The sequence below is a fragment of the Pinus tabuliformis genome, chromosome 8 (genome assembly GCF_031772625.1).
Source record: "Pinus tabuliformis cultivar Carrire ecotype Pingquan chromosome 8, CPIR1, whole genome shotgun sequence".
In the NCBI taxonomy this organism is placed as follows: domain Eukaryota; kingdom Viridiplantae; phylum Streptophyta; class Pinopsida; order Pinales; family Pinaceae; genus Pinus; species Pinus tabuliformis.
In genome coordinates, this window is record NC_142294.1 from 240,608,472 (window position 1) to 240,620,520 (window position 12,049).

The following is a 12,049-nucleotide window of genomic DNA, read 5'->3' on the forward strand; positions in this document are numbered from 1 at the left end:
CTTTTCTGTCACACCTTAGTGTGATCTCAGAAAATCAGAAACATTGAGGAAAATATTTAGTTTCCAGCAAAAGCTAACTTCAAGCCATAAGGTGTGGTTTTTTTTTGTATGTCCGTGTTGGGTTGTGTGGTTTTTTTTTTGTAGGCAAAATGGGATTTTCCAATTAAGCACGTACCCCAAAGCTTCAGTGACTAAAAAAAAAAAAACCCCTTCATGTTTTCCAAAAATTCATAACCTTTTAAACTAGTTCACTTGGTCCAAAGTTACCTTATGAGAATAGAGGTCATGAGTTCAAGTCTTTCTTTTTGTTGAGTTACTTTTTCAAAAAACACATGTAACTTATGTTTTAAAGTTACTTTATGTAAAAGTGTTCTCACCCATTATAAAAAGTGAGTCACTTATAATTCTAAAGTGTCTTTATCTTTTATTTAAGTTACAATTTAATGGGTAATTCATAAAGTACCATTATAAAAGTGACTTTCACTTATTCATAAAAGTGGGTCACACAAAATCTTTTTTTAAAGTGAGTTAATTAGATTAAGTTTGGAAAGGGGGGAGATTTTTTTAAAATAATCTAACATTATCATTCACTTCCGCACATTCACGCACTTTGTCGGCATCTTCAATATTTTTTCTTCAAAAAGTCATAACTTCATCATCCGGAACTCGTTTTCAGAGCATTTTTTTAATCGGCCTAATTTCCGAAATATTTCCATTGGAATACTTCGTTTCAACATCTATAGCTTCAGTTTCTATTAAAATGGAAAGTTCATGCCAAGTTATTCTTGAGAGCACCAACTATTCCAATGGTGGTCCTATATTGTGGATTTACTTAAAAGTAAAGGTCTTTACAGAATAGCCTCAGGCCAAGAGACTAAACCTAAAGATGAAGATAATGACACCAAATGGGAAAATAAGCAAGATCAAGCACGTGGGTTGATAGGGATGTCTATTTATCCAGACCTTAGATTCCATATCGCAAAACTTGATACCCCTAATGAAGCAATGAAATAGATCACTAAAGTTTTTGGAATTAAAAATGAAATTAGAGCCCATCAACTCGAAAATGAGTTGCTTACGTTGGACCCCAATAATTTTTCTTTCATTGAAGATTTTTTGTCCAAGTTCAAGACCCTTATACTTCTTTTGGAAGGTGTTAAGGTTAAGAAAAAAGATGGTAGCCTTATCTATTCCATTCTTACTAATTTGAGACTAGCCTACTCTGTGTTTGTTTCCACCTTCCATTCTACTAGAGAAGCATTTATTTCTCAAGGACAAGACTACAAGTCCCCAAGAAAAACTCTTACATCTTGGTCTTCTTAATCTTGGAAACTCTTCTAAGAAAGCCTTATCCGCCCAGCAACAACCAAATTCAAAGAATCCTAAGAAGAAGTATCCTAAAAAGAATGGTCATAAACCAAACAAAGGCCCTAAGCAATTTCAGTCTCAAAATGAAAAATCAATTCAACAAAATGATAAGGAAAATAAAAACAAAAGGGAAGAAGACTAATAGACATTGCAATTTTTGTAATCGAGATGGCCACTTAGAATCCAAATGATTTAAGAAAATGGAAGCCTTGGAAGCAACAATGAAGAAGCATAACATCCATTTGGAGCACTCTTCAACTTCAACTTCATCTTCAGGAATTGCACTTTTTATATGTGGTTGTCAAGCATCTCGGTCTGATTATGCACTAAATGTATCTTCTTCTTCTCATTCTCATCAGTGCCTCAATGATTCTGGAGCTTCTTATCACATGGCCAAAAACAAAGCCATGTTTTCTTCTTTAAATGATTGTAACACCAAAAATATATATGTTGGTGATGATGTATCTCTTAGTGTTGTAGGGACTGGAACTATTCATCTAAACAATGGTCAATTTAATGATGTATTATGTGTTCCAACCTTATCCTGCAACCTTCTATCTGTATATCAGATAACTCATTCAGGTGAAGGTAAAATCATTGAATTCTCAACTCATGATGTTGTAATTAAGGACCTAAGAGATCCTAGACAGATTTTAACTACTGGCATTGCTGATGATTCTACAAGGTTGTATAAGTTTAACAACTTTGGGTCATCAAATCTTCCCTCAGTATTTGTTTCTCATAATGATGAAGTGAACAAACTTTGGCATGAGCAATTTGGTCACTTAAACTATCGCTCGCTCCCTTCAAAATCTATGTATGGTGACAGGTCTTCCTATGGTATCTTGCAGAGATGGTGCTTGTTCCGGATGTGTACTCGGAAAACATCATTAGGATAGTTTTCAAAAATGTGCCTCTTGGCACGCCTCAGCGCTTTTACAGCTTGTGCATAGTGATTTATGTGGTCCACTTCCAGTTGTTTCATTCTCTGGCTACAAGTATTTCTTAACTTTCATTGATGATTTCTCTAGACGCACTTGGGTATACTTCTTAAAACTCAAGAGTGAAGTATTTAACATGTTCTTGGCCTTTAAGGCCTTTGTTGAGAAGCAATTTGGACATCAAATTCTTAAGCTAAGATCTGATAATGGCGGAGAATATGTTAACAACAAATTCATCAACTTTTTCACTGAGCATAGAATTCAAATGCAACATATTGTTCCATATACTCCACAACAAAATGGTGTAGATGAAAGGAAGAATCACACCTTCGAAGAAATGGCTAATTGTATGCTTCAATCTAGAGGACTTAGTCTTTATTTTTTAGCAGAAGCAATTAACTATGCAAATTACATAGTAAATCGCACTCATACTAAAGTTTTAAAGAATATCACTCTAGAAGAAGCATGGAGCTCAATTAAACCATATGTAAGTCGCTTTCATTTTTTTTAAGTGAAGTGTGGACCCATATTCCCAATAAGAAACATAAAGCCTTAGAACCTAAGAGTTAAAAATGTATTTTTGTTAGATATTCTGAAGATGTCAAAGGATATAGACTTATTCCACTTAAGTCCAAAAATGTTATCATTAGAAGAGATGTAAAGTTTGTTGAAAATATATCGGCTTATGAGCCTAGTTCGGCGGATGTTCCACCTCTCTCTATCCCTTCTACTTTTGAAAATATTTCTTCTTCAGATGATGACAGCGAGGATGACAATCTTCCCCCACCTTCTCAGGATCCTCCTTCAGCGCCTCAGCTCCAAAATGGGTCCGTTCTACTCGGGATGCAGCGGATGCTCTTGCGGTGATCCTACAGATCAACGACATACATGTTCTTAGTTTGATAGATATTCTTCTTTACTGGCTCAAGCTTTAGCGAATTATGATCCTGACACCTTTGCAGAAGCTTCAGGTGATCCAGATTGTGACGCAGCTATGAATAAAGAATATCGTTCACTATTGGCAAATGATATATGGGATCTTGTTCCTCTTCCAAAGGGACGAAAACTTGTTAGATGCAAATGGTTTTATAGAGCCAAGTTTGGACCAAATGGAAAAGTTGATAAACATAAAGCTCGTCTTGTTGCTAAAAGTTTTTCACAAGTTGAAGGCATTGACTATACTAAAAACTTCTCCTCTATTGCCAAAATGAACTCTATCCGCCTTGTTCTTTCCCTTGTTGCCTCTTTCAAATGGGAAGTCCATCAGATGGATGTTAAATCTGCCTTGTTGCATGGGGACTTGCATGAAGAAATCTATATGGAACAACCTCCTGGCTTTATATAAACAGACTCCAACCTTGTATGCCGACTTAAGAAATCCCTTTATGGTTCCAAGAAAGTCCCCCAGGCTTGGTATGCCAAAATGGATAGCTTTCTTTTAGATATTGGCTTTTCTAGGTGTCATTCTGACAATACTGTCTACACCAAGAAAGTGGGTAAGTATCTTATCATTCTTGTTCTTTATGTTGATGATCTTATCCTTACTGGTAGTGATCCCAACCTTATAAACCATGTGAAGTTTGGCCTTAAAAAGCAGTTTGAAATGACAGACTTAGGACACTTGCATTATTTTCTTGGTCTTCAAGTCTTGCAATCCAAGGAAGGTATTTCCCTTTCCCAATCCAAGTATGCATGTGATCTTCTACGCCACTTTCACATGGAATATTGTAAGCCAACCCCTTCTCCCTTTCAGTATGGAGTCAAACTTTCAGTCACTTGTACTTCCCCTGAAGTTGATGCTACCTTATACCGTCAACTTATAAGAAAATTTTTGTATCTGACCCATACCCATCCTGACCTTTCCTTTTTGTTGGCTTTATTGCTCAGTTTATGCAAACCCCACATGAAAGTCATTGGAAAGCGTCTAAAAGAATAATTTGTTATGTTCGAGGTACAATTCAGGTTGGGATTCATTATAGTGCAGAAGCATCTCCTCTATTGGTTGGTTTCATTGATTTTGATTGGTCTAGTGACCCTGATGATCGGAAGTCTACTATAGTGTATGTGTTCACTCTTGGTTCTAGACCTATTACATGGGCTTGTAAGAAACAAAGTGCCATTTCTCTTTCTTAAGTAGAAGCAGAGTATCGTGGCACCGTAGAAGCTAGTAAGGAAGCCCTGTGTCTTCGTCGGATCATGTCAGAGTTTGGATTTCAGCAGCAGCATCCGACTACACTTTGGTGTGATAATTAAAGTGTCATTCAACTATGCAAAGATCCAGTCCAACATCAATGCAACAAAAACATTGAACTACACATGCACTTCATGAGAAAGCTCATTCATGATCATGTTCTTGAAGTGCAATCTTATTCAACAAATGATCAAGTTGCAAACATCTTTACAAAGGCTCTCACAAAAGCGAAGTTTACTAAACTTTGATTTATGGTTGGAGTTTAGGAAGTTGTAACTAAGGGAGGATAGGCTCTAATTCCTCCTTCCTTCTCCTATTGTGTCATATTTGTACATCCTTCAATCTTATCCCAAGTTGTTATTAAGGGGGGATGTTAGGATATTCTGACACATAGAAAATAGTTAAGTATAACTTGGTCCAGTGTAGAGTTAGGTAAAGTGTGTTTCTTTACTATGCACTTTTGTAACTTACAATCCGACGGTCACGATATGTTCTAGACATGAAGTGATTTGACGATTCACTCTCTCATCAATATCACTGACACTTGATCCATGGCTTAACACCCGATTAGTCCAGGATCTCTATTTAAAGATCATGGAGGGTCATTTGTAGGGTGACCGTTCATGCGAGAAACTTATGTAAATTTTCTTTATTTTATTAATAAATTTCCTGAAGTGACCGCGTTGGCTCAGACCATGGACTATTTCCCTCTTTGAGGGTTTTAACCACGTCAAGAATACTAGTGTATTGATCTGTGATCTATTTGTGAGCGATGTCCTTTGGTGTTCTATCTGAAGAACTTACCCTGTAAATTCCTACAGAGTTATTGGTAACACAATCATATATAAAAGCAAAACACGATTAAAAAATAAACTTGCAACACTAACCCAATATTAATCAAATAATATAAAACTAATGAATATCAACCATGTGTTTTTAGAATCAACATATTAACTATATATTTTAGAGCATTTTAGGAGTTTAACTAATTAAACATGTAAGCATTATCTCATAAAGTAACAAAAAGCATAAGTGTGTCATGTATTACAAAATAATAACCAAAAAAATTCATAGTGATTTCTACTTAACACCATAGTAAAACAAATGACTACCTAAAATGATGTTTTAAATTCGGCATATTAGCTATATCTTTTAGGGCATTTTGAGTGTTTAACAAATTAAGCATGTAAACATAATCTGTAAAGTGACAAAAAGAATTAAGTAGGACTTGTACTATGAAATAATAACCAAAATATACCATAGTAGTAATGAAGTGATTCATTATTCCTTTTTAACAAGTTTGTCTTGTCTTTGAAGGTAAACACTATCTCATTAAGTGAAAAGAAGCATTAAGTGTGCCTTATACTACAAAATACTAACCAAAATATCTCAGAGTGGTTTCTACACTGGGTTGATATAATGAAGTGATTCATTTGTCTAATTTAAGGTTTCTTTAATGGGTTAATGTAATGAAGCGATTCATTAGTTCAATTTAACAAGTTTATCTTGTCTTTACGTTAATTCCTTATCCAACTACATGCCCTCTACTAGAAAAGGGGAAAAACATCAATATACTAGTTTATATATCACAATGTTTACATTGAGTTCATGTAATGAAGTGATCCCTAGAGCCCCTTAGTATAATATGCGCCCAAGTTGAAAATTATGTTTTTAATGGATTTCAATTTATTTATCTGATCTGTAATTGAAAACTGAAGGTGATATACAAATTGCAAGTAAAATGTATAGGTGTTTTGGGTAATGGATCAAGTTACTAAACACATTAACGAGTCATTTTTAAATAATTTTAACAATCAAACAGAGACAAATAACCATATTCAAAACACAAAACACAAAACATGATAAAGGAGTTCACCCCTCCTGGGCTACATATCTTGATCCAACTTCCAATGCAGGGCCTCTTTCATTGAGTGCTCCAAAGTGTGTTTCCATGGCTTTACAATGCTTAAACAACAGAGATGTCTCCAATGGATCCAGAACTGTCAAAAACCTCCATACAAGTTATTATGCACCTCATTTGGCCAAAACATTTGAGAAAGTTATGTTTGTTTCAAGTTTTTACCTAATTCCATAGGTAATCATCCTCCAATTCGGCCCAAACCCGGCTTGAGTGCCCAAAACCCGGAACCGACATGAAAATCTAGCCTATAATCCTGCCTGATGGGCGAAATTGTTGGACAGTTAAATTGCCCATTACACCCCAGTTCCGAAAATTTCAGTCGTATGGTTGCACATAGGACCAAGTTGTTGGCCTTTATTCTCCGGTCGTGGGCTAAAGGTGTGCCCCTTTTCCACTATGGCATGGTCACATGTGCAAACATGTGGCCCAAGGCTGAGACCCTAGGGGTTGGCCCCCTCCACGCTCACGCTCTTGGTTCTGTGAAGGGTCATGTGACCCGAGGTTGGCTCTTAGGGTTGGCCCCTTTTCATTTTTCCGCCCGCGGTTCTGTATTGGCTCCTGGTGCTTGGTTACGGTTGGTCAAGTCGTTTGGGCAGTGACCTTGGGGCTGAGGCTAAGCCTTGGCCCTTGGTCCCACCCCTTGGTTCCAAGGGTGTGGGGACCAAAGCTGGAGCTTAGCCCCAACCCAAGTTTAAATATAACCCAGATCCTTTGTATATCAAGTAAAACGGTAGGTGGGGTGGTGGAGAGTCTTGCTATCGGATGGGAGGTCATGCATTCGAATCCGGTGGAGGTCGATTTGGCCAAATACCAAAATTTTGCAAGGCCATCAAGAGGCCACATGGCAACCACTGATTGGCCCATGTGTCTCTCTCTAATTGGTCCATATAAACGAACCCACGAGCCAATAACAACACACCATTCACAGTGAATCACAAGGAAAAAAGTGTCAATCATCCATAGGCCCACAAAAAAATAGTCATGCGCAGTCATATGCCCAGTCAGCATACGGACTGCTAACTAGGTGTACCTGCAACTTCAACTTTTAAAATTTTATTTATTTGGCAATTCGATCAGAACATGATATTAGGAGCATCTGATATCAGTTTTGAGTGAAACGAGTTGCGTTGGATTCAGATCACCAAGATCTATCCAATCGTACAAGTTTCGATCATTTTTTAGCACTTGGAATTTTGAGCACTACACTAATCCCTTGGATCACTCCTCCCCATTAGAAGCTTTTGGACCTCCAAAAGCTCATTTTCAGTCAATAATTAGATGAGGGTACAATTCCCTCACCCTTCCAATTTTAATCCATTTAGCTTTGCTTGGATTTGTTGCTTTGAGATTTTCATGAAAGTACATCGCTTTCCTCGATTTTGGAGTCCTTGTCTTGCTATTAAATATGACATCTTGTCGCAATTTCCCAAGATTTTCATAAAATAAAACTGCCCTTGAAGGAATCTGAACATTCCCTCCTCAATCTTCGATCAAAGGAAACTTATTCAATTTCAAATTCACTTCACTTTGAAAAATGTCTCCATAACGATGCTTAGCATGTCTAGCCTTACACTTGCCTCGACTCTTTACCAAATGTGAATGCCATCGCCATGCACCATCCTTCTTTAAAGCCAAAACATTATGAAACCCACAAGAACATGTTTTGGGACCAATGTTCTCTTTGTCAAGCCTTCGCATTTTCTTTTTGACCTCTGCATGCTTTAACACTGACATCTTGTTCACACCAGTGTTCAACAATGATGCATCCTACTGCAATTGCACTTCATTTTGTTTACCTCTATTAGGAGGCAACCTGTTAGACTCCTGAAACATCTTATACAGGGATTAGCAACCTCAATGAAATCAGATTTCAAACTCGATTCATTTCCTTGAAAGACTTTAGATTCATCAACATCTTTGTACTTGAATATTAGCAATGTGAAATTTTGACTAGCATTAACAATCCTCCTCATGGCGATGAAAAATAGCTCTCCTATCATAAAGATATGGACTTTATCAAGTTCAACCTCATCAAGAAAGCTTGCAGTGATTGCAAATCTAAATATGCATTTCCTTGTCACCTGCAATTTTTCATTCTCACATACACAACCTAAAGGATAAGGTTTAGGATGAGGAATGGTTTCTGAATTCAACTTCTTGACAATGTCTTCTGAGATAAGATTTGCTTGTGAACCGCTATCAAATAGTGTATCTATCTTGGTATGTTTTGAAATGACTCTAATGTGGAAAAGCTTTATTCTTGTTTTTCATATTGAGTATCATTGAGACAATTTGAAGAACTAGTAATTGCAATGTCCTTACCTTTAAAACCCATGGTTGTGATCTTTGTTTCATCCCCGGAATCAAAACCTAAATCATGTTGTGTAGTTGCAGCGGTCTTTTCTTTCTCCTTGTTATTAAACTTATTGGGTCTCATTTCAGGGTGAAATTTCCAACAGTGGTCTTCATCATGGTCTTCTTTAGGACAATGTTTACATGTGATATTTTCTCCTCCTTTCTTGACTACAACATTTTTCTTAGCTTTGCCTTTAAATTCCCCTTTTCCTTTTTCTCCATACTTGAATGACTTCTCACTAGTTTTTTCAGAAACATTTTTCCCTCTTGCCTCTAGATGAGTTGCATGTACACAACCTTCATCTAATTTTGTAGGGTTAAACATAAGAATGGTATGCCTCAAGTAACTATGCAATCTCCAATGTATTTGAGCAAATTATCTTGAGAGGAAATATCTATATCCAAAATCAAATCTCTTTTCTTAAACTCGAGTATAACTTTGCACATTTTGACCTTTAGCTTGCCTAAAGTTTTTCCAATCCATAATAGCTTTTTGCATGTATGCTAATGGATAAAATTGTCTTCTTATTGCAACAACAAAATCATTCCAAGAGGATAAAACCTTACCATGTTTCTTCATGTCCTCTTGAGTTTTGGATTTCCACCAAATTAGTGTTGCAACTTCCAATCTAAGAGAAGCAAGCTGAATTTTGGTCACATCATCTTTGATTCTTTGTATCCTGCAATACACTTCAATCTAACGAACCCAATTATCTAATCTCTCTGCATTTACCTCTCCATTGTACATAGGGAATTCAAACTTAATATTAAGCTTTAACAAATGAGTTTTACCATTTCCTTTTGGAGAATTTGGAGGTGTTTGTGAAAGGGTAGAATAAGTAGAATATGAGGATGAGGATGATGGAGGTGACAGTGGTGGTTTGTCACCAATCCCTCCATTCCTTTTTGGAGGCTTGTCTCATCTTCCTCCATCTCCTTTTGGAGGTTTTGAATTCTCTTCGTACAACCTTGAATTATTTTCTTCATAAAGAACTTTTACCATTTCAAACATCTCAAAGAATGTTTTTCTAAAAGTTTTTTTATCTTCAAAACCTTCTTCATGTGCCATGACTATTGAAGCTTGAGGTATGTTTTTTCTCCTTGAAACAATTTGAGATCTTGGCTCCACAAGTTCTCCTTCTCCTCTTTTAAGCTTCAACCTTGTAAGCATCACAAAAACACTTGCAAACAAATCAAACCTTCACAATAATTTGATGCTCTGATACCAAAATAATATGTAATTGAAAACTAAAGGTGATATACAAATTGCAAGTAAAATTTATGTGTTTTGAGTAATGGATCAAGTTACTAAACACATCAACAAGTGAGTTTTGAACAATTTTAACAGCCAAACAGAGACAAATAACCATATCTGAAACACATAACACAAAACATGATAAATGAGTTCACCTCTCTCCTGAGCTACATATCATAGTCCAGTTTCCAATGCATTGTCTCTTTCATTAAGTGCTCAAAAGTGTGTTTACATGGCTTTACAATGCTCAAACAGCAGAACTATTGTCTCCAATGGATCCAGAACTGTCAAAAACCCCCATACAGGTTTTTTTCTGCACCTCATTTGGCCAAAAAATTGAGAAAGTTATGTCTGTTTCAAGTTTTTACGCAATTCCATAGCTAATCATCCTCCAATCGGCCCAAACCTCACTTGAGCACCCCAAACCCAAAACCGACATGCAAATCTACCCTACAATCTCGCTCGACGAGTGAAATTGTAGGACATTTAAACAATCCATTAACCCCAAGTTCCGAAAATTTTGGTCATATGGTTGCGCATAGGACCAAGTTGTTGGCCTTTATTCTCGAGTAATGGGCTAAAGGCGTGCCTCTTTTTCACTGCGACATGGCCGCATGGGCGTACATGTGGCCCGAGGCTTATCCCCTAAGGGTTGGCCCCCTCCGCGCTTGTGCTCCTGGTCCTGTGAAGGGTCATGTGACCTGGGGCTAGCTCTTAGGGTTGGCCCCTTTTCATTGTTTCGCTTGCAGTTCTTTATTGGCTCCTGGTGCTTAGTTACGGTTGGTCGCATCGTTTGGGCGATGACCTTGGGGTTGGGGCTAAGCCATGGCCCTTGGTCCTACCCCTTGGTTCCGAGGGTGCAGAGACCAGAGCTAGGGCTTAGCCCCGACCCCAACTGCCAACATGCTATACATTAAAGTTTAAATATAACCTGGATCCTTTGTATATCAAGTAACACAGTAGGTGAGGCAGTGGAGAGCCTTGTTGTCGAATGGGAGGTCATGCGTTCGAATCTGGTGGAGGTCGATTTGGCCAAATACTAAAATTTTGCAAGGCCATTAGGAGGCCACGTGGCTCTCTCTAATTGGTCCATATAAACAAATCCATGAGCCAATAACAACACATCATTCACAGCCAATCACAACAAGACAAGTAGCAATCATCCATAGGCCCACAAAAACACAATCATGCCAAGTCATCGTACGGACTGTTCACTGGGTGTACTTACAACTTCAACTTTTAAAATTTTAATTATTTGGCAATTCGATCAGAACACGATATCGGGAGCATCCGATATCAGTTTTGAGTGAAACGATTTGCATTGGATTCAAATCGTTGAAATCTATCCAATCGCACAAGTTCCAAACATTTTTTAGCACTTTGAATTTTGAAAACTAAACTAATCCCTTGGATCATTATCAAATAGCTTAGAAGCATTTGCATTAAATATAATACTATGTTCTAAGGATTCACACATAATTATGTACAATCTCCTCTCTCTAGGAGTAATGATTTTTGTGCCCATGGCCATTTAGTGTCTGCTCAATGTGCTGAAAATGAATATCACCATCAATTGGCTTGCATCACCATCCAAATCGTATCAAGGCAATTACTTTTGCAAGTCTCAACCTCAAGTACAAAAATATTGTCGCAGTTCCACATTAAACTAGAGTTATGTCATTGAAATAAAAAAGTCAACTCCCCAGCGGGTCTATGGTTAGCATATATTCTAGCAATAATTAGGTTCTAATAATACAGAAAAGAGCTGTTATATTATCCATGTGTTAACTATGCTCTTATTCTTTTATAACTATAGAACCCAATAAACTTCAAGATATTGAGGATGAGAATGTATCACTGCTGTAGAATGTTATTATGGCTTACTATTATTTCTTGTAGAAGAAGATAAAACTTCTAGCTATATAAGTATCAATTCAACAAAATTATCTCAATCTCAATTAGAAAAGCAGTCAAGTTTACACATTAAACTGGGTGTTGTCATTCAAATACAAAAAAAC